Source organism: Vidua chalybeata, chromosome 2 (assembly GCF_026979565.1).
Source record: "Vidua chalybeata isolate OUT-0048 chromosome 2, bVidCha1 merged haplotype, whole genome shotgun sequence".
NCBI lineage: Eukaryota > Metazoa > Chordata > Aves > Passeriformes > Viduidae > Vidua > Vidua chalybeata.
Window position 1 is genome coordinate 40,929,444 of NC_071531.1, and position 23,923 is coordinate 40,953,366.

Consider the following 23,923-nt stretch of genomic DNA (forward strand, 5'->3'; position numbering starts at 1 on the left):
TTTGCCATGGAAAAACCTGGTTGGAGTGGTGCAAAACACAGCTATGGTGAGCTGACCAGTAAGGCAGTGCACTTCATCGAGTTGGAAGTTTGAGCTCCTTTGTTTATCTTCTTTTTTTGAGCAGTGTGAATATATTCAGAGTCTGTGTTCTACAATATGGAATTCTTATTATTTTTAAACAGTTCTTATAAAAGAAGAAATGTGATGTATAATACAGAGACTTTTAAATACTGTAAGAGAATAGTAAGTTCTCCTGGCCATACATACCTCGAGTTTATATTTTTTTATCAGACCCAAGGAGATCTGCATGTGTAAACCAAGGGTATAATTACAGTTTTAGTTCATTTCAGCTCTAAAATGAATCTCTGGTAAGTTGTATTTCAGAGCAGAACTCCAAAACACTGGCTGCTGCAGACTCACTCATATGAGACCCTTGCTGATCTAGCTATCAGTCTATAAGCTAGAATTAATTTGATCCTGCAGCTTTTTGAATGTGCACAAAAATGTTTGGTATCTCTGAAAATGCTGATTCTGTTTCTTCACGTGTTTTGGCAGGACACTACTTGCTGTAGGTATCAAATATCAATATTAGACAAAACAAATTTTTTACAAAATCACACTTGAAACCCATAAATTGCTGAGTAGAACAACTGATAGCAAGTCATTCATGTCTGTCACTGGCATTATTTCATCTTTTTGGTTTAAAGCAAGAAAAATATTCAGTAAACTGGTCTTACTGGTATTGTTGATAGCTATTTTGTTCAGATGTTGATTAAGTCTGACTGACCCATTTCATTTGACTTGGGTAAAAAGGTGCAGTGTACCTGAATGGCAGAACTCAAATCAGGAGAATAAAAAGGCCTTCATGTGGTGGAAGTCTTGGTCTGTTAAATGAATACATTATCTTTCCAACAAGGTGGTTTATGTTTCCTTATAAAGAAAAAATTAAATAATTTTAAACTTCCATTTGGAAAAATGTGCTTTATTTGGAAATAGCAAAGCAGGTTACTCTAAGTTGCATACCTTACTGGGGATCTTGGAAAAAGAACTCAGTCTCCTGAGTTATTCAAGCCTTTAAATTATTTCTTCACCATGAGGTGCCTTAAAGTATTCTGGAGTCTTATTTCTAATAAATATAATTTTATACAGTAATTCTGAAAATCATCAGTTAAAAAATGTTGTTTCTTAGGTGTAAAAATCTAGGAACAACCTCTGCTTCTGATCTTGAGAATTGTTTTTCACTCATTTGTTTTGGTATGTCTTTGCTCCACCCCTTCTCCAAAGACCACTGTGAGCCTACAAAGCATGTTGGCATTTCCAAAGCCACAGTTCGCCAGGATAGGCTATTTCATGTTTTACTTATTTGCTTGTTTTAAGGACAAAAATTCTCTTTAGTAAACTGCACCATTTGCCAGATGGGCATAATCTTCTGTGATACCATTTGTACTGCCCTTTGGAAGAGGGAGGACTGTCTGACCAGCCTCAGTAATGCTAGTTGTTTAAGTAATGTTGATGTATAATACAGAGACTTTTTTCAGCCTTCCCAATACATCTGTGAAGTATTGCAAAAAGAAGATTGCAAAAAGAATCAGCAGAAATACTGCTTTTTTTTTTTTTTTTTTTTTTTTTTTTTTTTTTTTTTTTGTTAAACTGACCCTTTGAAATATCTCACTTCAAAATTTGCCTCTTTTTCTTTTTGGAGGGGGGAAGAAAGAATTGAAATTACTTCTTTCTTGTGATAGCGATGAGCATGACAGTTTTGCAGAAGATGTGGCTTTCTGTGTATGTTTTACACTGTGTAACAGCGCGCTGCTTTTTCATGGTTTTAACTCTGGTTTTATTTGGTTTGGTTCTTGCATTTGTTGTAATAATTTGATTTTGGCATTGCTATGGAATGATTTCGTTTGTGGACGTTCACGTGACAACTGCTGTCATACAATAAAAGGCATTTCTCAGAAGCCTGTCTTAAGTCTGTTGTCATTGCAAATATGTGGCTGAAGGCAAAAGTTATGAGCTGAGCTAAGTCAGGACATGTCTGACATCTCAAAACACCTCTTGGTGGCATCAGTAGCCCCAAGAGCTGAAAATCCACTTGGAGGTACAAAACACAGTAATACATGCCAGCTTGGTTTTACCAGTTTTCTCCAATCTGAGATCTCTCAGATCATATTACCAATATTTTCACTTTAATTGCTGAAAAGTATTGCAAATACATTTTAAAAAATTGTGATGGAAAAACCACTGAAGTTGCACCAGTGCAGACAGGGTATGGTCTCTGCCCAAAGCAACTGGCAAAGTCACTGGGCTGGACAGTGGAAGTATGGAAGGTTGGTGGGCAGAAGTGAGGTGGGTTAGCAGCATAACTCCAAAATCTGGTGTCACTTCTCAGTCCTGTACTTCTGTCTGATGAGTTTGTTGCTTTATTTAGCAATACACTTGAAAGCTGTTTTTTTCTGAAAACCATGCAAAATTCCTCCCTATGTCTTCCAACTGTCTCAAGCACTTCACTCTGCTATTTTGATGCAGGACTTTTAGTACAGAATGAATTGTGTGTTTGTCAATAATCCCTCAGTGCAGCAAGTTTTAGGACCTGCTATAATAAGAATTGTCATCTCTCCTTTTCTACCATGGAATACGCATTAAGAATTTCTCATATTTGTTAAGAATTTTCTACCAAAAGTCTACGTCACAACCAGCATGTTGCCTTTAAGTGAATTTGGCTTGGGTTGTCACAGCACAAGTCACCTGTGGGATGTGCAATATCCATCTGGAGCTATATCCTCCCAGAGCAAGCACTTGCCAAATGTGTGTGCTCCCGTGTTAATAGAGCAGTTCTCTTTTAGAAGTAGAAGAGGGAGATTTGTTCCCTTGCCTGAAAGAGAGCTGCTGATAAGTAACAAAGCCAAAGATGATTTTTTAGGAATCAGCTCACAAAACAAGCATGAATTTTATAAACTCAGTGTTTAAAGCTGGTTCATAGATTTGGAGCAATATTAATGTACAGAAAATCAGGGCCATACTCTGATGTATGAAATTGGGTTTCAACTGTCTGCACTTTGGCACCACTTAACTCCCAAACTGGCCTGGAATCAATAGCTTCATCTGTCTTGAGATACAAAATTCCCTATGGATCTTAGCCACAGATCCAGCACAAGCTGAAAAGTACAATAACCTTGAGGAGAAACTGGAGGTAGTCCCAGTGCCTATCAGGAGCCAGGGCACATCCTGCTTTTAAGTTGCTGGGCTCAACACGGTTACTGGGATCATACTTGATTTCTTCAAACACATGAGTTAAAAGCTGCTCCAGAGCTCTTGTCCCTCTCCTGCATGGGATACCCTGTTTTTTTAGAGCATTCTTTTGGGTGTTGTAGGTTTTTCTTAGGCTGAGCTGCTTGGATCTTCCCATCTAGTGCATAACTGAAACATAATATTGAGGATCTTTTTGATGGGAATGTTCACCATGAGTGAATGATATGGGGTATTGTTTACACCAGGACAAAGGAAAAGCCTAGATTCAAGTCCCAAGTTCCAGGGAGTATTTATGCATTTTATTTGATTGTCTGTAGAAACACCAGGAGGAGCTGGGTCTTCTACTCCATTCTATCAGCATAGCTGGGATGTTGTTGGGCAGCAGGATCCATTTGGTCGTGTTCACTCCTGCTCTCTGGCCCCAGTGGGGCGGTGGTGGCCCAGGCTGCAGCTGCCACCACACAGGTCTGACAGGTCTGCCCTTTGCAGTCAGTGCTTCAGCTGTTGGGCAGCTCTACCAAAGCAAATTTGCTTCTTCTGCCTCCCCAAGGACGCTGTTGCCCTGAGCGCCATCGCTACCATGTGGAGCTCTGCTCCAAGATGGGATGCTCTCTCTGCCCAGCTGTTCCTACTGCAGCTGCTGCTCCTCCAATATATGGGCAGTAAAGTCTCCCTATAGACCAAGCTGTTCTTAGAAGAAATAAAGCTCCTAACAGAAGGGCTCTGGAATACTACCTGAAGTTTCTGCATTCACTATACCCAGAGAAAAAACTCTCACTTTATGCAGTTTAAACCACTGTGTTGCATCCAAGAGGATGTGTATCATCTGCTCACAGTAACATCTGAATGTGGTGCCTGAAGTATGGCTGGTGGATTGTAGTCATGCTGGTCAGGCACATGAGACTTACAGAGAGCTGTGGTGCTTTTTTCTTCTTTTTTCTCTCTCTTTTTCTCCCTTACTATTTTTCAGTTTTGGATATTTGCTATGGGGAATTAAAGTGAGATGAAGCAGGGAGAAATACTTCCCTTTGTTTAATTCCATTAAGTTTTGTACTTCACAGTTCAAGCACAGGTAGCAAATAAAGGATGGAGTTTTTTATCCTGCGTATTCTGAAGAAAGTAAATCTTGCTAGTGTTCATGCCAGCTGACCTTCTTCATGGAGCTCTCTGTTTTCCAGGAAAGGACCATAATTATCTTATGGCATTAAATTGAGTTGGGTGGGAAGTGCAGCCTCAGATTTATTAGTCAAAGTTTCACTGTCAACAAGAGCTTGTTCTTGAATATTACAGGCCTGGATTTTCTTTTCAATGTAAGTGCCAAACATGAATAGGACAAGTGAGCACTGTTGAACTGTCTCTTGAAAACATTTCCAGGATTGCAAAAGAGAGGATTTCTCCCCCTCCCAGCCCAGCTGAGAGGATTTTTCCTCATTCTCTACCAGCAGGAAGGCAGCATTGTACCAAGAATATGGACCGCTCTGTGTTTTGGTTGATTTAACATGTATGCACTTTTGCAGAGTAGTGATTTCCTTGAGTGGAGTTATGCAAGTAATTCACCGTGAGTCATTCATGCAGTGAATTAAGTGCCTCTTCCCACAACCAGGTTGTCTTCTGACAATCTTTTTTTTTTTTCTGGAATTACTGAACAAATCCTTTTGCAATTACTTTTAAGCATTCTGTGTAGATCACGTGTTTATGTATGTGGTTAATGTTTGTTGATTTTTTTGAGTCATATTCATAATAGATCAGAGAAGATACGGAGTGTTTTCTCTGTATCGGTTGGTATAAATGTTATGAATGTCCATACCTGCAAATATTTTGTTTTCATCTGGTTTCAGGGGAGCATGTGCCTGTTCATTTTTGTGCGTATCCCTGTCAATAACTTGAATACTGCATCACATTATGCATGCACATCAACACAGAAGGGAAGAGAATCTGCATTTTTCAAATAGTTTTATGGAAAAGTCTCTGCTGCTTTTTCTAGCAGGAAGTGATAGAGACCATCACGGGCATGGGGGAACAGGAAGATGCCTCTGCACATGCCAAAAGAATGGAGAGAACAGCAAGATGCCTGCAGTCTGCTGGGTTGGAGCAGGGCTGGCAGGAGTCTCCCTGCACAGGTTTTACCTCCTAGGTTTTTTGTGTGTTTCTGTGCGTGTGAGAAGTTGCAACAGACTCTGTGCAGAACCAGTTCAAGTTGCTGAATGCAGAAAGTGAAAGGCCAGGTGCTGCTGGTAAGCAAGAGCGGGTGTTTAGCCTGTGCCAGGTATGGCCGAAGCCTGTTCCCCTCAGATGTCCTTACAAGTGCACTGGCTGACTGTGCCTCTGCCCCAAGGGAGTAATTTGGCATGTTTTGGAGGAGAAGAAGCCCTCCAGAAAGGAGAAATTTTTAGGAAGAGCTTCCTAGAGCATGAAGGAAGTAACAGTGAGGTTTCCCTCAGAGGCCTCCATGTCGCAAGAAAAAAATTGTTCTTTTCTGATTTTCAGGGTGTGTGCTGGACTCTGCAAGGCTCATGGACACTCTGCAAGGAAGGTGTAACAGCCCACAGTGCTTAGGAGGACCTCTTAATGGGCTGGTTAAGTGGCTAATGGGGATGCCTTTGCTCCAGCCAAATGCCAAATGGATTACTTAATAGAGACATGGAGATCTTTGGGAGATGACTGGGCTGCCAAAAGGAACAGGCAACAAACTAATTGGAGCTGCTGATGCTGTTGTCACAGAAAATCTGCTTTTCCTCCTAGCTGCTTGCACCTTTTTTTTTTTTTTTTTTTTGGTAAAGAAGTGTTTATCAGTTCAACCTTTCCCCAGAACTGATACTGAGGCAAACTTCTATCAGATATTGCTAAGTGTAATGTGCCTTTTCATGACATCTTGGCTCATGATGACTGCCAAGCTCACAGGATATTTTGGCCCTGTTACTGAAACCATGGCTACTGTTGTTCATAGCTGTTCAGGACTTCCATTTGTCTGTCCTGAGAGAAGTGTAAGAAAGACTGGTCCCTGCTGTTAAATTGTTTGCATAATTAATTTTTCCTTTCCTTTTTTTTTTTTTCTATTTTTGAACTGGGAAAGTTGATCTTAGATTGGAAGAAGTATCAGCAATGCTAGAGTTTTAACATGAAATCATCATATCTGAGTGATTCAAGATGAGTGTGTCCCTCTTCTCTCATCCATTGCCTTGAAGTTGAGGAAAGTGCTTGATTTCCCACTTTGATTTCTCTGGACGACTCTTAATCCCAAACTTTAGTGAGGAACTGATTTATTGTCTAGCATCAGGGAGGGGACATTAATTCCGTCTGCCACCCAGTGTGCCTGCTTGGAAAGAAAGAAACTTCCTCTGCTGTAGGTAAGATCAAAACCAAAGAGTATAAACTGGGTTGAAATCCATGTGTCCAGGCAGCTTGTCTGGAAAACACGACTCTACTGCTCCTTAACCCTGTAGTTGCCTGGAAACCCTTGAAACATCTGACTCTTTACCTTGAAGAGGCACTTTACCCAGGTGCCCAGAACCACCCTCCTTGGGGTCTCCAGAGTGGCCAAAACTTGCAGTTCAGTATCTCATGCCTGCTAGAGCCTCACTGGCATGGAGAAAACAAGGATTTTACTTGTACAGGGGCTCAGTGGGCCCTGTTAGCTGTGCCTGGCACATCCCCAGACAGCACCATGGCAGCTCCAGCTCTAAACGACTGCTCCAAAAGATGTGTGAGAACCCTTTTGGAGCAAGTGGGAGAGGGGCAAAGGAGGCCCCTGCCTGCTGCCTCCCAGGGACAAGGATGCAGTGGCCCCTTGCTAAAAACCTTTCCTAGAGCCATGATGCCAAGGAGAGAGGAGGAATTTGGATGCCGGAACCTGCAGTCAGCATGTAAACCTCCTGGGATAACAGCTGCCAGGGCAGTGAGGAGGCAGCCCGGGGCTCCCCACTCCCTGGTGACGGCCCCATAGTGAGGTTTCAGCATTAGGCACACGCTCCCTCCTTGCTCTCCCTCGCAGCCCCCTCCGCCCTCCCGAGTCAGAAATTCCTGGCTGCAGAGTGTGGCAGTTTCAAAGCAGGGGTGGAGAAGGCTCCTCCGCCCAAGGTAGCCTCCAGCCTGGTTGTTGGGGCACTCTCATGGGATGTGGGAGATGTGGGTTTGGGCCCCTCGGGCTGGGGCGGGAGAGGAACCCGGGCCTCCCACTTCCTCAGCATATACTTTGAATACCGAGGCATTATATAATAAAAGCTATCACCACCTTTTCTTCTTCCTGCTTTGTTTTTAAAAGACTGATCTCCGTGGTGTCTTTTGAAATAAAGGGCGTAGGTACCAATCTCCAGGAGAAGATTCCAGACAATGGATCCCAGGCAGACAGGGTTGCCTCACTCCAGCCTCAAGGGGCTTTTAGTGCAAGAGAGAATTGCAGATACACCCTTGTCCTCCACTTTTCCTGTTGCTTCAATGTCAGCAGCTGCATGCTCCCTTCAAGAAGATCCCACTGTATCCTGCCAGCTCTGTTGTGTTCAAGTCTTGAAGCACCCAAATTCCGCCATCAAGCACATAGAGATTCTGAGTGTGGCTCATGAAATGCTGGAGGCCATCTAAAAGTCAGTGCCCAAACCTCTCCTGAATTTAACCTTCAATTCTCTACTTAAATTAGCTTGTCCAATCCAGATGAAACGACTTGCCTCTTTGGAAAAATACTGGGGATAGAGGCCAGATCAAGAAGGACATCCTTATATAATTGCATAAACAGGTAAAAATATTTTTGCTGTTTTGAAAATGTTAAAGGGCTTTAGACTAGAAATAAATGTCCACAAGTAGTCTTAATCATTGCACTCTGTGAATACTCGTTTGAAATAGTCTTGGCAATCAATTCTGACGTAGTTCTTTGGCTGGAAAAGCCCAGACAGTCCCAGATGTCTCTTTGATGCAGGATCACACAAAGATTCAAGTTTCCATTGCTCTGATGAAGCAAGATGTCCCTTGCCCTGACTGGGGGGGAAGAAGTCCCTGTGTCCCAAAATATAAATGTGTTGCACATGGTGCCTATTAATCAATGGAGTCAAGTCTGGAGCAACATCAGCTTGTACTCAGTGGTGCGATTATACAAATCCATGTATCTCTTCATATATCCACATATCTTTCCATGATATTTGAAAAATTATGGTGGCTAGGTGAAGTCCCTGGGGACTGGAAGTAGGAAAATACTGCACTAATTTTTTAAAAGGGTAGAAAGAAACAGCCTGGGAAGTACCAACCTCAGCCTCTGTGCCTGGGAAAGTCATGTAGCAGATCCTTCTAGCTGTGCTAAGGCACATGGAGGACAGGAGATGATTTGAGACAGCAACCCCCAGGATAAATACAGTCTGGAAGACAAAGAGATAAAGAGCAGCCCTGCCAAGAAGGACTTGGGGGTGCTGCTGGATGAAAGTCTGGACATGTCCTGGCAATGTATGCTCACAGCCATGAAGGCCAACCATATCCTTGGCTGTATCCAAAGGAGCATGGACAGCAGGGTGAGGGAGGAGATTCCTTCTACTCCTCTTTGGTGATACCTCACCTGGAATACTGTGTCCAGCTCTGGGGCCTCCAAAATGAGAGGGTCATGGATCTGCTGAAGTCAGTCCAGAGGAAAGCCACGAAGATGATCAGTGGTCTGGAGCACTTCTTCTATGAAGAATTTGGGGTTATTCCACTTGGAGAAAAGAAGGCCCAAGGGAGAACTTACTGTGATCTTTTGGTACTTCAATTAGGTTTGTAAGAAAGATGGGGACAAACATTTTGGTAGGGTCTGATGCAATAGGACAAGATGTAATGGTTTTAAACTGAAACATGGTAGATTTATGCTAGACAGAAGGAAGAAATCTTTTACAATGAGAGTGGTGAAACACTGGAACAAGTATCCCAGAGAGGGCAGTGGTGGATACCCCATCCTTGGAAACATTCAAGGCCAGGTTGGATGGGGCTCTGAGTAACCTGATCTAGTTGAAGATGTCTCTACTTCTGGCAGGGATGTTGAACTAGATGGGCTTTAATGGTCACTTACAACTCAAACTGTTCTATGACTGTGGGTAACCTGGTTTTGAAGCATTCCATCTATGGAACTCTTACTATTTCCCCTCTTTTTCTTGGCAGAAATCCCACTCCAGAGGGACGAAGGCCAACTTATTAGCGGGTCTTCATGAAAGATGAAAATCTTTGGTTGTTTGTGGTAAATATCAAAGGAGATCAGCAACCAAAATGAAGAAAGGATGTCACTAGCTTTGCCACACTTTTATCAAGAGAATTCCCCAAAGGACGGCAAAGGCTCTCTGCAGACTCTTCATTAACATCTTCATTATCATAAATTGCCAGTGGAGCAACCATTGCAAGGGATACCAGCTGTGGTAGAGGGGATTGAGGCTTTGTCCACTCTTTGAGACAGTCAAGAAAGCTGAAAGGCATGAAATAGAAACCTTCCTCAGGATATCCTGAAAGTCTAAGTGTACATTTAAGGATGTCCAACCACAGGAGAAATGGCTGGTTACCCTGGGCCTGGACTCACTGGCCAGATACGATGCTTCATGGACCCTCAGATAGTTTTTGTCAGGTGCTGTGATGAGATGCTGCTCTGATACCATCAGGAGATGCTCATGGCAGAGAAATAAAAGACAGAAGGTACTATAGAGGATCATTTCAATACCTGACACTCTTACACTTGGCTAATTGTATTTGTTCATTAAGATAAGGATCAGCATTCAGCTTCTTCTACATTTAGGTCAGCCTTCCAGTACATTTGCACTTGCAAGAGAGAGCTGCTTTAATGAGGGATAATGAAAGTTGCTACACATTGCATCATAACTTCTGTGTTAATATCATTTACACATGATAAAATGCAAATAGTATTGACCGTCAATGCACAATCATGCTTAATCCTCTAAGCCCACACACACACTCATGTGCTAAAACTAATATCCCTAACAGTAAACAAAATATATGTCTGTGCCTCTCTCTGTCCTCCTGAGAACATTTGTTTTCCCTAAACTACAAGGTGCATCAGTTCTACCCACACAGCCAAACAAACAGACCACCACTGGCTCCTGTAGGTACCCTTATTCCCTGTTTGCACTTCTCAAAACTGTGACAATGCAGTGAGACCTCACTGTAAACAACCCTGCCTTAAACAGACCCACACTCTGCCTTACAGGCATTCAAAGGGCATTTCTAATGCATAACTCTAGTTGACTCTTCCAATGCATTTTGTCCAGGGTCTGCTTGTCCATCTTCTGTAGGCACCCTGAATTTTGAAATAGGTATCTCAGCTAAATGATAGGTGGTAGAGATGCTCAAACTCTTTTTCATTTGGGATTTGTGCTGGTAGAAGGGTACCAGCATACTCTTTTACTTCTGGGTTTTGTAGTTGGAAGGTAGCACAAAAGGCAAGGTATTAAGCTGAAGTGGGATCAGTTAGTGACTAGCCATCTTCAGTGAATAGATGTTCCCTGAAGGTTAAATGGGTCCACATGAACTTCAAGAAATGCAGATTAAGCACAGAGTGAAAGTCAAATGTATTTAATTGTAATTCTGTTGTGGGAAGTTCAGCTTCTTTTTCTTTGGAAATTTCTCACCCGCCTTATGAAACACAGCATTGCAGCAACTGTTTGCTGTTCTATTTCTCAGTGCTATCGGCAAAGTACTGCCTTGGGTTTTAATGATGCAGAAAAATGCAACAGACAGCAGTTGTCTGGGGAAACCATACATTTGTGCAGGACATGATCCTTGGGGAGGCATCCTGCTGGTAAGGAAACTCTGAGGAGCAGCTGAACAAGCTCAGTGCCTTTGAAAGGCACTCTGCTCCTTTGATTGCACAGGCTCTTACTTCAAGAGGGCTGCTTCATGAAGCTAGTAAAATTTAGCTTCACTATGCCTACTGGCCAAGTCTCACCATGAACAAAGACAGAGTAAATGAGGTTTGCTTTCCACAGAAGGGAAGTGTCCCAAATTTTGTCACCAGCTGAGCCTGACGTTCACAGAGCTGTTCAGAGTGCTCAGTGTTGAATACAGATATGCCCTTTAGAATCTTCTTGGCCCATTCAAAGCTTTGCACTATATTTCTGTGCCTATATCACATGTACTGAAATCACATGTACCCCTCAGCAGCCATAAAGTCAAAACTTTTTTTTTACTTAATACCAATGAAGCAGATGTTATTCAGCATTTACTATGCTTTCAGTGCCTGAGCAGCTGGAAAGACAAATGTGTGCCAGAAGTGTGTGTTAGAAAACACAGCCTGTATATCCAAGCTACAAAAGAGTGCAGGTGCAGGGGCAGCATCTCCTCCAAACAGACTAGGCAGCCCATGGACCATGTCAGAGGACCTTGAGACACAAGCTCCTCAGAGCAGCTGAATGCAGACTCCTCTCAACCGGACGTGCACTCAGTTTGAGGATTATGTATGCTAGATCCTTGCTTTGATACCTTCACTTACGCAAAGCCTTGGCTCTATCACTTCCAGCATAGTCAAACTTGGGTGAATCAGCCTCCCTCAAACCATGCAACCTGATTCACACGCTAGGAATCCAGCCTCTCCTTGCTGCAGAGTAATCAGTGGAAGCTCCAGCAGTGGAGCTGCATTTAGTATCAGCTCTGTGAGCATTTTTGTACGCAAACCTCAGGGGATTTTTTGAACCCTGGCTGCCGTGCATGTTCTTGGATTGTTCCAGCTGACTGGATTTGTAGAAGAAAGTCTGTGTGCATGGAGGGTGAGCTTGTGCTCCTAAGGAAAAGAAGTGGAGTTTTGTCTATAACCTGTAAGTTAGAGGGTATGAGCTCTGTGCTGCAACCAGCCACATTTTTTAGTGTGTGTTCCCCGGCATAGCTTTGGCCCATGAGGCCTAACTTCCTCCTAGGTACTGTAGGGTGTAGCACACATCAGACTGATCTTCATGGACTACATGGATGAGGCCAAGTGTTTTGGATGGGAAAGTGTGTTTATTCATGCATCTGCAAGTTGTGCATGACATAAAAAGGATTTTCCATCTGGGTACTAGAGACTTCTTTCACTGCTGGTAGTGTGTGTGCAAACATACACTAGACTGTGAGGTATGGGCATGTGAGACATATGTGCATGTATATATGTAGACGTGTATTTATACACATGCACACACATATACTGCACTTTTATGCAATAACCAAGTTTAATGCTATAACTACCTCTACTGCAGACTAAGAATCATGTCCTTTTGCTCTGTTTCTTTTTTTGGAGAAGGTCAAACCATGCTAATTTTAACAGGTCTCCCTTTATGAGCTTCAGTGGGCTTTAATGCTCCCAGCACAACACTGTGGTGAGCTGGCTTTTGTCCCTGAAGGGTGATGGAACTGGGTTGAATCATAGTGCTACAGCCCCTCTGCATTTTCTGCCCCCAGTGATGTTGCTGAAGTCTAGCTCCAGCTTCTCTCCCATCATCGTACCATTATGTCCAAGGTACCTGATTTTGTTATCTGCCTTTTGTGTGATTCTCTGGACTCCTCTATAGCCAAGACTCACTTACAGGCAAAGAATGCTAACATGCTATTTGCCGAAATTCTCATGGATGAGAAAATTAACATCCCCCCTCCCCTCCTTTTTGTTGTTGCCATGGTCACAAGAAAGGAATTAAAGCATCAAAGCTTTCCATTTCCCAATGATGGATTAAGGAAATTATTAATTTGTCTTATAGAAAGGCAGGTTGTGTCTCTGCAATTAATGTTAGAAGGCTCTTCATGAGGGGAATTTCGGCCTCCTGGGTGGAGAAAGCTAAAGCATCTGCTTGTTCACTAGCTTAGATGGGACAACTATAGGGGTCTGTGCCATAATTCCTGCCTTTATTAGTCACTCCAGATAGTATTTGGCTGTCTAGGCAGTGGTTTCCTTGGGGCACAGTATTAAAAATTCAAGCCCACCTACAAATTAAGTCCTCTCCTTTATCTATTTTTTTATGCTCCATCCAGGATCTCTCAGGGTTTTTTCCATTGCACGTTGAGGAAGACAAGACCCAGGGAAAAAACCTACTTGCACATAATTGTCTTTGATATGTTCCTACTCATCTCTTGCCCTGTTTTCTTGGCTCCCTGGTGCCTAGTATCTACCTACTGGTGAGGCAGCTGTTTATATGGGAGCACTTTACAAAGATTAGCTTCACAGTGGGATATGTTCTCCCAGGGAGCTGCAGGCTTGACCATGGCCACCGTAATTGACCCAGCATGGGGCATAAAGACGCAGTCCCGTAAAGACTTTCTGATGGATCTGGGTCTCTTTTACCAGCTACATCTTGCAATGTTTCTTGGTGACCTGTCCTGGCTGGAGCTACCTATGCTTGCAGGAAAAAATGGGGAGGAAAATATCTTACCCTGTCTGCTTCTGGTGTCAAAAATTCTTTCTTTTGCTTCACTTTTTCTTCTCAATTTCCAATTTTTATTCTAAACAATTGCAGAAAATACAGTTTTTAATTGCGGCATTTGTCTTCAAATTAGGAGACAAAAAATACAAACACCAAAACATTGGTGATTTTGATCTTGTTACTCATGAAAATTCTCTTGGCTCCACAGAGGGTCACATTGTCCCAGGCTTGTTTCTAGCAGCTTTTCTGTGCTTAAAGGTGCTGTTTTGCCCTCCCACTGCCAGCAGCAGTGTTGTCTGATGACAGATCACAGCACACCACACAGACTCTTTTAAATTCTTCCTTTCATATTTCTTCTTGGTGCATTCAGGTAATTTGGCCTCTTTATTTACTTGATCCCTTTTTCTTCTTCCTGAAAGAGAGTGTCTTAGTGCTTCCCATTGAAACCCATGAAGGTAAATTGCTGGAAGATGATACCTGGTGAGCAAGCACCGCTGGGGCAGAGGTGGCTGAGCAGCTTGTGACACAGAGCGGTACCTCATGCTAACCTCGTGGCTCGTCTCTTTGATACGGTGTCTGTCAGGGGCTGTGCTTTGCCTGCCTTGCTGTGGGAAATGAGGGAACTTGTTTGTCACTTTTACTTATGCTGACAGGGCACAAAGAAGGAGAGGATCTTTTCTCTGAGTGCTAAGCTCCTATTTCCCTTTGATCTGCTTTATGGGAGTACCTTTCCTCTGTGAATGAGAAAAATGCCAGGACTACTTTGTGGAAAAGCTGAATGCAATTTGGAAACTCAACAGGAGTTTGCATACCTGCCATATTCCTATGAATAATACAGTGCTGCTCTCCCAGAGACCACACTCAGCTCAGATATCTTTCTTGAAGACACTGCTGTAGTCAGGAAGACTCCTTCAGCTGATTGAAAGATATGAAACCCTTGTTCCTGGGTCTGACGGGTTTGTAATTAAGAGCTTTAAAACCAATGTTGTAACACCATGAGGGACATTTCTTTGGTGTTAAATGTGTCAAATGACCTACTGCTTTCAGATGCTGAGCTATAACCCTTAAGGTCTCAGTTGCTGGGGAGAAAATCCATATTTATGTCTCCATTTGTGCAATAGCCATAGGGTTGGTGATATTGGTGTCACAATAACACTTCGACATGCAAATAGATGGATTTGCAAACACAACATAAACCTACGATGTCTAAAAAAGTAAAATGTTTTGCCACGTGTACCCTGGATGTATTTATATATTACTTAAGCTCACTTTGAAGTGTTCCACAGTGTACCAACACCGTTTTTTTTCCCTCTGGTCAACAATGGGTATACAATACGCAGGCTTTAAATGAGTTTACCTTCTCCACAGATAGCCTTTGAGGACTCAAAAACACAGATGCCATCTTCTCTGCTATGCCTTTTCTCTCCAGCTGAGCTGAATAATTGAGCTGGTAGCCCAGATGGCACCTCAACACCTCCACAGCCCTTGATACTGACCTTCCTTTGGCCAGCCTGCAGCAAGTACGCATTGTGCTCTCCTGTTGATCTTATTTTCTTTGTATTCAATACCAGAAGGCCATAATGCTTACCATAATCTCTCCTTATGCTGATATGAGTGTCCAAATGCCAGTGGCCACATGCTGATATATCTTGGTGTTCAACATCAGGGGTGTAGGGAGAAGATTTATCTACCTAAAGAGAGGGAAGAAGGAGATACAGACACCATGCAAAAACCCTTGACTCACACCACAGTTTACATTCTGTTGTGAGAAGGAATTAAACTTACATCTAAATCCCTTTAAACTGAAATATCCACTGTCTAATTCAGAAAGAAAAAAAATTATAAATCTCATCTGTCTTCCTTTTTCCATTCTTCCAGACTCTACAGAGACCCACCACAAGTCCCAGAGGAATTTTGCAAATGTCTTCTGCCCTATGGCAGTTCTGCTGTTAGTAACATATGCTTTTTAGGGAATGTGGAGGATGCTAGCACCAGATAAACTTTTCTTTCTTTTACTTTCTCTCCTGAACTCCAATGTGAAGATTTCCAGGTCATGCCATGACAGCCTGCTCCACAAGATAAGTGAAGCTGAGAGTAGACACCTCAGTCATGGAGTGACTCCAGCTGGCTTTGACTCCTTAGGTGATTCTGATGGAGGCACACAAACATGTAAGTATGCTTGTACAGACCTGGTAATCTATTTCCAGAGGGATATGCATCATCTTTTGTAAACATGTGGAAACTAGAAAGAGAGTTATGTTGCTAAACTTAGGCTGTGGAAAACTCAGTAAGACATGAGTTTCTTCCTCAAATGCTATGAAATGAAGTACTCAGGATAAAAATAATGACAAGACAGCCTTGTTTCCAGGTAGCCAAAGGAGGAGAAGTGCATGCTCTTTGCTTTGGAGCTTGAAGACCAGCTCACTTGGAAATGTGAGGCGGAAGGAAGGAAGTTGCAGAAGGAAGTTGCGGAAGTTGCAGAAGGAAGGAAGTTGCAGAAGGAAGGAAGGAAGGAAGGAAGTTGCGGAAGGAAGGAAGTTGCGGAAGGAAGGAAGGAAGGAAGGAAGTTGCGGAAGGAAGTTGCAGAAGGAAGGAAGGAAGGGAGGAAGGAAGGGAGGAAGGAAGGGAGGAAGGAAGGGAGGGAGGAAGGGAGGAAGGAAGGGAAGAAGGAAGGAAGGAAGGAAGGAAGTTGCGGAAGGAAGGAAGTTGCGGAAGGAAGGAAGGAAGTTGCGGAAGGAAGGAAGGAAGTTGCGGAAGGAAGGAAGTTGCGGAAGGAAGGAAGTTGCGGAAGGAAGTTGCGGAAGGAAGTTGCGGAAGGAAGGAAGTTGCGGAAGGAAGGAAGGAAGGAAGTTGCGGAAGGAAGGAAGGAAGGAAGTTGCGGAAGGAAGGAAGTTGCGGAAGGAAGTTGCGGAAGGAAGTTGCGGAAGGAAGTTGCGGAAGGAAGTTGCGGAAGGAAGGAAGTTGCGGAAGGAAGGAAGGAAGGAAGTTGCGGAAGGAAGGAAGGAAGTTGCGGAAGGAAGGAAGTTGCGGAAGGAAGGAAGTTGCGGAAGGAAGGAAGTTGCGGAAGGAAGTTGCGGAAGGAAGGAAGTTGCGGAAGGAAGGAAGTTGCGGAAGGAAGTTGCGGAAGGAAGTTGCGGAAGGAAGTTGCGGAAGGAAGTTGCGGAAGGAAGGAAGGAAGTTGCGGAAGGAAGTTGCGGAAGTTGCGGAAGTTGCGGAAGTTGCGGAAGTTGCGGAAGGAAGGAAGGAAGGAAGGAAGTTGCGGAAGGAAGGAAGTTGCGGAAGGAAGGAAGTTGCGGAAGGAAGGAAGTTGCGGAAGGAAGTTGCGGAAGGAAGTTGCGGAAGGAAGTTGCGGAAGGAAGTTGCGGAAGGAAGGAAGGAAGTTGCGGAAGGAAGTTGCGGAAGGAAGTTGCGGAAGGAAGGAAGGAAGTTGCGGAAGGAAGTTGCGGAAGTTGCGGAAGTTGCGGAAGTTGCGGAAGTTGCGGAAGTTGCGGAAGTTGCGGAAGGAAGGAAGGAAGGAAGGAAGGAAGGAAAGTTGAGGTGCATGACTTTTCAATATAAATACTAGAAATTTGTTGGTTAGATTGAGAGAAAGATGGATTACGTGGCAAAAAACAGCTGGTATATTGAGAAAGGATGATTTCTTTATTTTGTAGACACAGCAGCTAGAATGTTTTTTTAAAGCCCACAAAAAATACTAAAAAAGTGTTGCAACCTGATTAAATGGGTTATTAGAGAGGGAAAAGATTAATTTCCTGCTCAATTTGCTACTAAGAAGCTGTCTGGCAAAATAGTGGCAAAAACTATAAAACTGCAGAAAACTTCCTGTGGCACATGGGATGTCACTACTGAGGCACACTAGGCTTTCAGCAACAGGAGGGTGAAACTGGTTCCTCTCCTGCATCATGGTAACATGCAGGTCATTATCAGAAAGCTGCTGGCTTTGTGATGGCTTGAGCAGGACAGGATAGAGGCAGAACTCATGTTTCATCAAGCCCCTGATGCTGCTGTTCTGTGGAAAGGCAATGGGGCTGGTGGGTTTTTCTCCATGTTAAGGCAGAAGGTGTGTGCATGAAATAGTTGTGGCACCAAGAGGTGCACAAAAGAATTGTAAGTAGGCACCAGCTATGGGGAGCTCCCCCTTGTCCACCTGCACAGAGATTTAAAGGTCACTATTTGTGAAGGTGCATTAGGGAAGAATACCTTCAGAGAGGTTGCTGCTTTAGGGGAGGGTAAAGAAAAGTCACTCCCGAAGGATGGGAGACTAAATAAAAATATTCATGCTGTGGACACAGATAGAGCTGCAGACTGTAAGACTGGGATAGCCAGTTTAGAAATATTCATCTTGCGCAAGATGGATAGAAATATAATCTGGTTAACACCCTGGGTAGTGGGGAGAGACTGAAGACGAAGCTGCATGTAGGATCATAACACAGTGGCTGTCATCCTGCTTCGGCAGTATTAAAAAATCCTTCCACGGCATTGCATTCATGCAGACACCACTGTTGCTGAAGATTTAAAACTCCAGACAGATTGGAAAAGTTAGGACAAGGGCTGGGTATCTATAGAGTACCAGGAGGAAGATAGCAAGCATTGCAAGAGCAGAAAAACAAGTGAAATTTAACTAGATTGAAGTAGGAGTAGCACTGCCCTGCCTCTGCCCAGCACCTGACTGTATGGCCCAGTTCAGGTCAGGTGCATTCCTATACTAGGACGCTTCTTGAAGGAGCTTTTCTACCCCAGGCGCCTTTGGTGGGGAGAGAGCCAGGCACCTCAAGTTAGGCAGGTTGACTAGGGATTCAGCTATGTAAAATATTCAAGGAGAGGATCACTGGATCCTGAAAAAAGTGAGTCACCCTTTCATACTTGGCACTCTAGGTCCCACCACAAGAGCGTGCTTCAGCACATAGCAGAGAAACTTTCAAGTCTTGGGATGTGGCAGGGTGTTGCAAAAGACTGTAATGGATATTATCTCAATAGTGATTTCTGGCCACACCAAAGTGGTTGGTTTTTTAAAAATGGTTATGATAATAGTTTACCAGGTTACTAATTAGTCTATTAATTTTGAAATGGTTCAGAACAAGGTTGAAAAATGATGATTCATATGTATTGTTTATCAAGAATAATTTCAGAGAGGATGAGTACTTATTACAAGTATATCACATTATGAAATCAACAGAAGAAGAAAAAATAAAAAACCCTCAGAAAGTAATAAAAAACCTGAAGAACATCATTCATCTACCAGGATAAGACAAAACAGATTCTACTATATGCTCAGAAAATTAATATGAATAATATGAGAATAAACTACAGACACAGCATTCACTAAGTGTTGTAAGAAGAAATAATCTTATGCCTCTCATCTTCTGCTCATCAATTATGTTTCTTTTGTATCCCAGTGCAAGAGTATACAAAAATTGCCTTTAAAAAAGGGCCATATCCCTGATTTTTTTAGCCTCTAATCCTAGCCCTGTGTTCAGATGTAATATCATTTCTCAGTCAGATTTCTCAGTCATTAGAATCCCTCCCCAGAGACTGTTCATTGACAAACTCCAGGAATTAGGGCAATGAGAAGACTTCCACTTTGGTGCCAGTAAGGTGTAGGAGTATTGCTTCTAGAAAGCTGAACTTGAGCCTATTTTTACAGCCTCTGATGTACTTGTATAACAGAATCACAGAATAGGTCAGGTTGGAAGGGACCAGAGTAAGGTCATCCAGTTCAACATATTCTTAGAACCCACTGCATAGGATTGCATCAAGGCACGATCCCCCCTATAGCCCCTTCTGCTGGAAAATGCCCTCTTTGCTTGCCATGCAGAGCAACGCATGGAGTGGACACCCTCCCCGGCTGGAGAACCTGACTCCCAGGCCAGGTTTCTCTGCCTGGTAAGTACACTCTAATTTACATTCCTCCCGAGTTAGTAAGCTCGAGCCTAGCCTTGAATCCTTCTTGAAAATCCTGGACTGATTCATTTTCCCCCTGAAGAAGCTCCTCATAAACTCTGGCTCACCCCACACACATACATTTCATTTTAATTAAAAAATACCTTGCTGGCATGACAAGCTATACAAGTTTCACTAAAATATTAAATAATAAAAAAAAACCCCTCTGAACCCTCAGGTCTCTGTCACAGAGAGATACAATACATCAAACATCTGTCCAGAACAGAACTGAGGTTAGTCATAGCATTTGGAGGTTTAACTTCTTTCCATTTATCATTGTGACGTGTTTCAGATTTGGAGGTAAGTTCCTTTGTAGCATGATCATAGGTCACTTTTTCTTTTCCCCCATAGCTGTATGAAAGTTTTCTTCAATTTTTCTTTTAATGGAAAGTATTTACTACTTTAAAATATTATTTTTTAAAAAAGAAAAACTCCTCCTCACATTTCCACCTGTTTTGGGCACAGAAATAGGATGCTTTTCTCCATTTCAATTCCTCTCCTATCACATTAGTTGTGCAGTGATTTCTTTTTAGTTCTGCACTGTGCTTTGCCTCTTCCAATTTCAACTCCTCGTTTACAGTCATTGATTCTTCATATACTGAGGATCTACTCCAGGCTGGCACATTTCAGCCTGTGAAGCTATCCATTAGTCTCAAAGCGCTATTTAAAACTCTTCGGCAACTCCAACTTTGGGGGTTTAATATATCTGTGACAGTGGCCTGTATATAGTTTTGTGGTAGGGTTAGGTCTGGGGGTGGAGACATGCTCTTGCTCCATTTTCTCCAAAGTCCCAGGGTCCCGTCCCCGTCCCAGTGCTGGGGGAGGAAATATATTCCACAGAAAGTTGTGTGATGTTCTGAGAGCTGTGTAAGCAAGTCCATAGAAACAGAAAGCAATGAGGTGGAGTGTAGGTACCACCTCTGGTATGTGGGCAGGCACATTCAGCTGCTGGAGTTCTCAGCTTTTTGGGTGTTGGGATAGAGCAACTGAGATCAAGCAGCCATGGAAAGGCACACTCTAATGTAAACCAGCATAGGGACACTGCTGAATGAGGGCTACTGAGGGTGTTGAGATGTTGTTCCAGCTGGACAACTAGCCTGTTGTTATAGGCCCTCTCTAAAGATGTTACCAGGGTATCTTGGCATTGTGCTGTGTGAACACTTCAGCTGCAGCCCACAGTCTGAGAGTTCAGACACCCAGCAGGGCCATAGAGGACCTGGGTGAATTCCTAGGCAGCTATTTCTGCTGCCTAGAGAGTACTTAATTGCAAGGTGCTGGGTGCACCTTGGACTGGAGCACCTTCCTGCCTTCTTGGGTAAGGTGAGTTACTGTGCAGAGAAGCTGCCCAGTTATGTGAGACCAGGGAGGTGGTGGGCAGGTGCTAAGGGAGTATATACAGTGTGCAAGCCACTGGTTTTGTCAGGTGTTGGAGTCCTAGTGTTTCTCTGTGTGGATCCTCGGTTGTGATCCTCAGCTTTCCTCTGCTGGTGCCAGGGTTTGGCTTGACTGCACCACGTGTTGCAGCTGCCAGTGTGCAGGACATGCAGGGCTGAAACCAGGAGCAGCACAGTTAAATCAATGCAAAGCTGTGCTTCAGTGGCTCAGCTGCCCCTCTCAGCCCAGACTTGCTGGCAGAGCTATGCCACTCTGAGCTCCACTACTACTTTATTTTCTGCTTACATAAAGATCTTCCCACTATACTTCAGTTCAAAGGTTAGGCATTCCTAGAAGTGTCCCCAGGGAATTTATCTTTGTACCAGGGTGCATGTTGATACAATTTCTTATCATCCAAACTAATATTTTCATCTGTTTTTTAATGTCTCTTTCAGTGACAGTCCTCTGGAGTAAATTTCTTGCCCATATAAATTCCTTTCCTGTTCATCCATGCACTTAATTTCAAGAGCAAGCCACCTTCATGGCAGAGGTGATCCACCTGCAAGCCATTTTGCTGAGGTTTCTAAAAATGTGGTCTTGTAGATTTAATATTTATTGTTATTTTTAGGGCATTTAATACTTATTTATTACCAGTATAGTAATAAACATGTTTGAGGCTTCCAGTAGGTCAAGAAAACAAAGTCCAGCTAGACAGCATTATCAGACTGCATACAAGAAGAGAAGGAGGAAAAGCAGCAAATAAATGTCATAAAACTGACATTTCTAACATATTTTTGTAGTGAAAAAAACCCAGAAAGAGCAACTGCAGGTAGTCTTACCCACTGTCTGAAGTCCTAAGCAGTACTGTATATGGTGAAATAGGTAAGAAATTGCATTGTGGAGAATTGCAATGTTTATTGCTAAGGGAAATTTGCCGTTGTTGAGTTAGAAAAATGATATGGGCTGTATGTGACTGACAGTGTGGCCATGATCTTCTCGGTTTCTCCCTTCTGCACCAAGACCTCAGTTCAGCATCCCGCGCTCCTTCAGTCCCCTTCAATGACCTTGACCATAAAGTGCTCATCTGGAGACTTTTGGGTGCCTGGAGAGGAGGTGAGAGAGCGGGTTCTGGCAAAGCTGATGCCTTAGAGCAGGGCAGGCAGCTGCCAAGCAGCCATCCAGAAGCATGAATCCATGTGGATGTTTCCATGCCTCTGTAGAGATCCTCTACACCCGCCTGTCTTGCTGGGGTGTTGCTGTTTGAGGCAGCAACCCTGAGTTGTCCTCACAGGCTTCTGCAACTACAGGACGTGGACATAATGTAAAATAAATTTTTAGAAAGTTCCTTTGTATAACTAGTCTTCTTGTGTTGGAACATATCCTGGGTTTTATTCCAGCTAATGTATCACGATTCTCAATATCCATATAAACACTAGTCCATTTTAAAATCCTCTTTTTCTAACCTCAGTAGTGTCTGTGGCTTAAGGTCCCATACTTTAATTACATGTTGTGTAATAAAGTATTTCCTTAGCAGCTCCTTAATTTATACAGCAGAAAATATCTACTAGGTAGCATTTCATCTACCTTGCTTCTGTTTGCTATTATTAATTTACTCTTAAAACTGGCATCTCAATTTTCCGGTCAAGCATTTCTCTCCCTGTCAAGTGCTCTCCCTTATCCATTTTGAAGTCAGAGAACATCACTCAGCACAACATCCATTTTAGTGTGTGCTTTACGTCATAGTTTCAATATAATTTCCTAAATAGTTTTGAAACAAGTTAACCTTGAGTTGCTTCAGAGTTTCCTGGGCTCCTGATGTTCCTGCTCTCTGTTCCTCTCAGGTCTGCCATGGACCTTTCTCTCCTCATCCCTCAGGGGTATCCTATGTCCCATACTGTGCAGAAAGTCTTGCATCTTTGTCTTCTGAGGCTGCTCCAATTACTTCAAAAATTACAATTCTCTTCGACGCCCATAGTCTTGCCCATTTTTGGAGAAACTGACAGGAAAATTGGAGATTTCTCTGGAAAAGGGATGAAGAAAGCACACCCTTCTCAAAGATTTGAAGGGGTTTATTGAGCAATGGTTTCATCCCGCTTTCCAAGCTCTGGAGTTTATGTAATGATGGAGAGTTTCAAAACTTCTGTTTAGTTTCATTATTAGAAAAACCTTTTCAAATACAGTGGTAAACACATGCTTGTCACTTTTTTCCTAGGGAAGGTGCAAGGAATTGGTCCTAATTCCCACCCTACACTCCTGTTCAGAGACAGAAAACTTTACACTATTATCAATGAAGTGGTAAGCAATGAGAGGTACTGATGAATTTTTTAGGTTCAGAAGAGTTTCTGTGCTGCACTCATGGTAACATTATCCTCCACGCTGCATGGGCTTGGCTGACAATGTGGCACACCCAGGAATTCAGCTACCTATATAAACCCTTGCAAAAAATTACAGTCTGATGATGTTTTCTTCTGTGGTATGATTTTCATTCTTTTGCCTTTAAATTTCTGTAGGTGTTTCCAAATAAATCAATTTTGCAGAGAGTTACGGTAGCCATAAAAATGTGCTAAGTATGCAGATTTTGAAGCTGTGAAGTTCCGATCCAGATGGAATTTTTAAAAGTGAAATTTTACTCCACTTTCAGTGCAAGATTTTTTTTTCCTGAGTTTTCTTCGTGCTGAGAATTTTTGAGTCTGTTACTCTGAGTGTGTGTGTGTGTGTGTGTGTGTGTGTGTGTGTGTGTGTGTGTGTTTGTGTGTGTGTGTGTACATGTGCATCTGGGGTCTCTGCTATTTCAGAAAGTGTAACCTCTTTATTAACCAAAGTTCACACAGAGTTTTTTTCTTTATCTCCCTTTATCAATTTTATCTATATGTATGATTTTAATAGCTTCATCGCTACCTGTAAATAAATAGATACATAAACAAGCCAATGCTGGGCTTTAGTGTGCTGGGAGGCGTGGACTGAAACTGGATTTGTGTGGCTGAGGATCTATATACTGAGCTGAACATAACTGCCTCTAGCTCCTG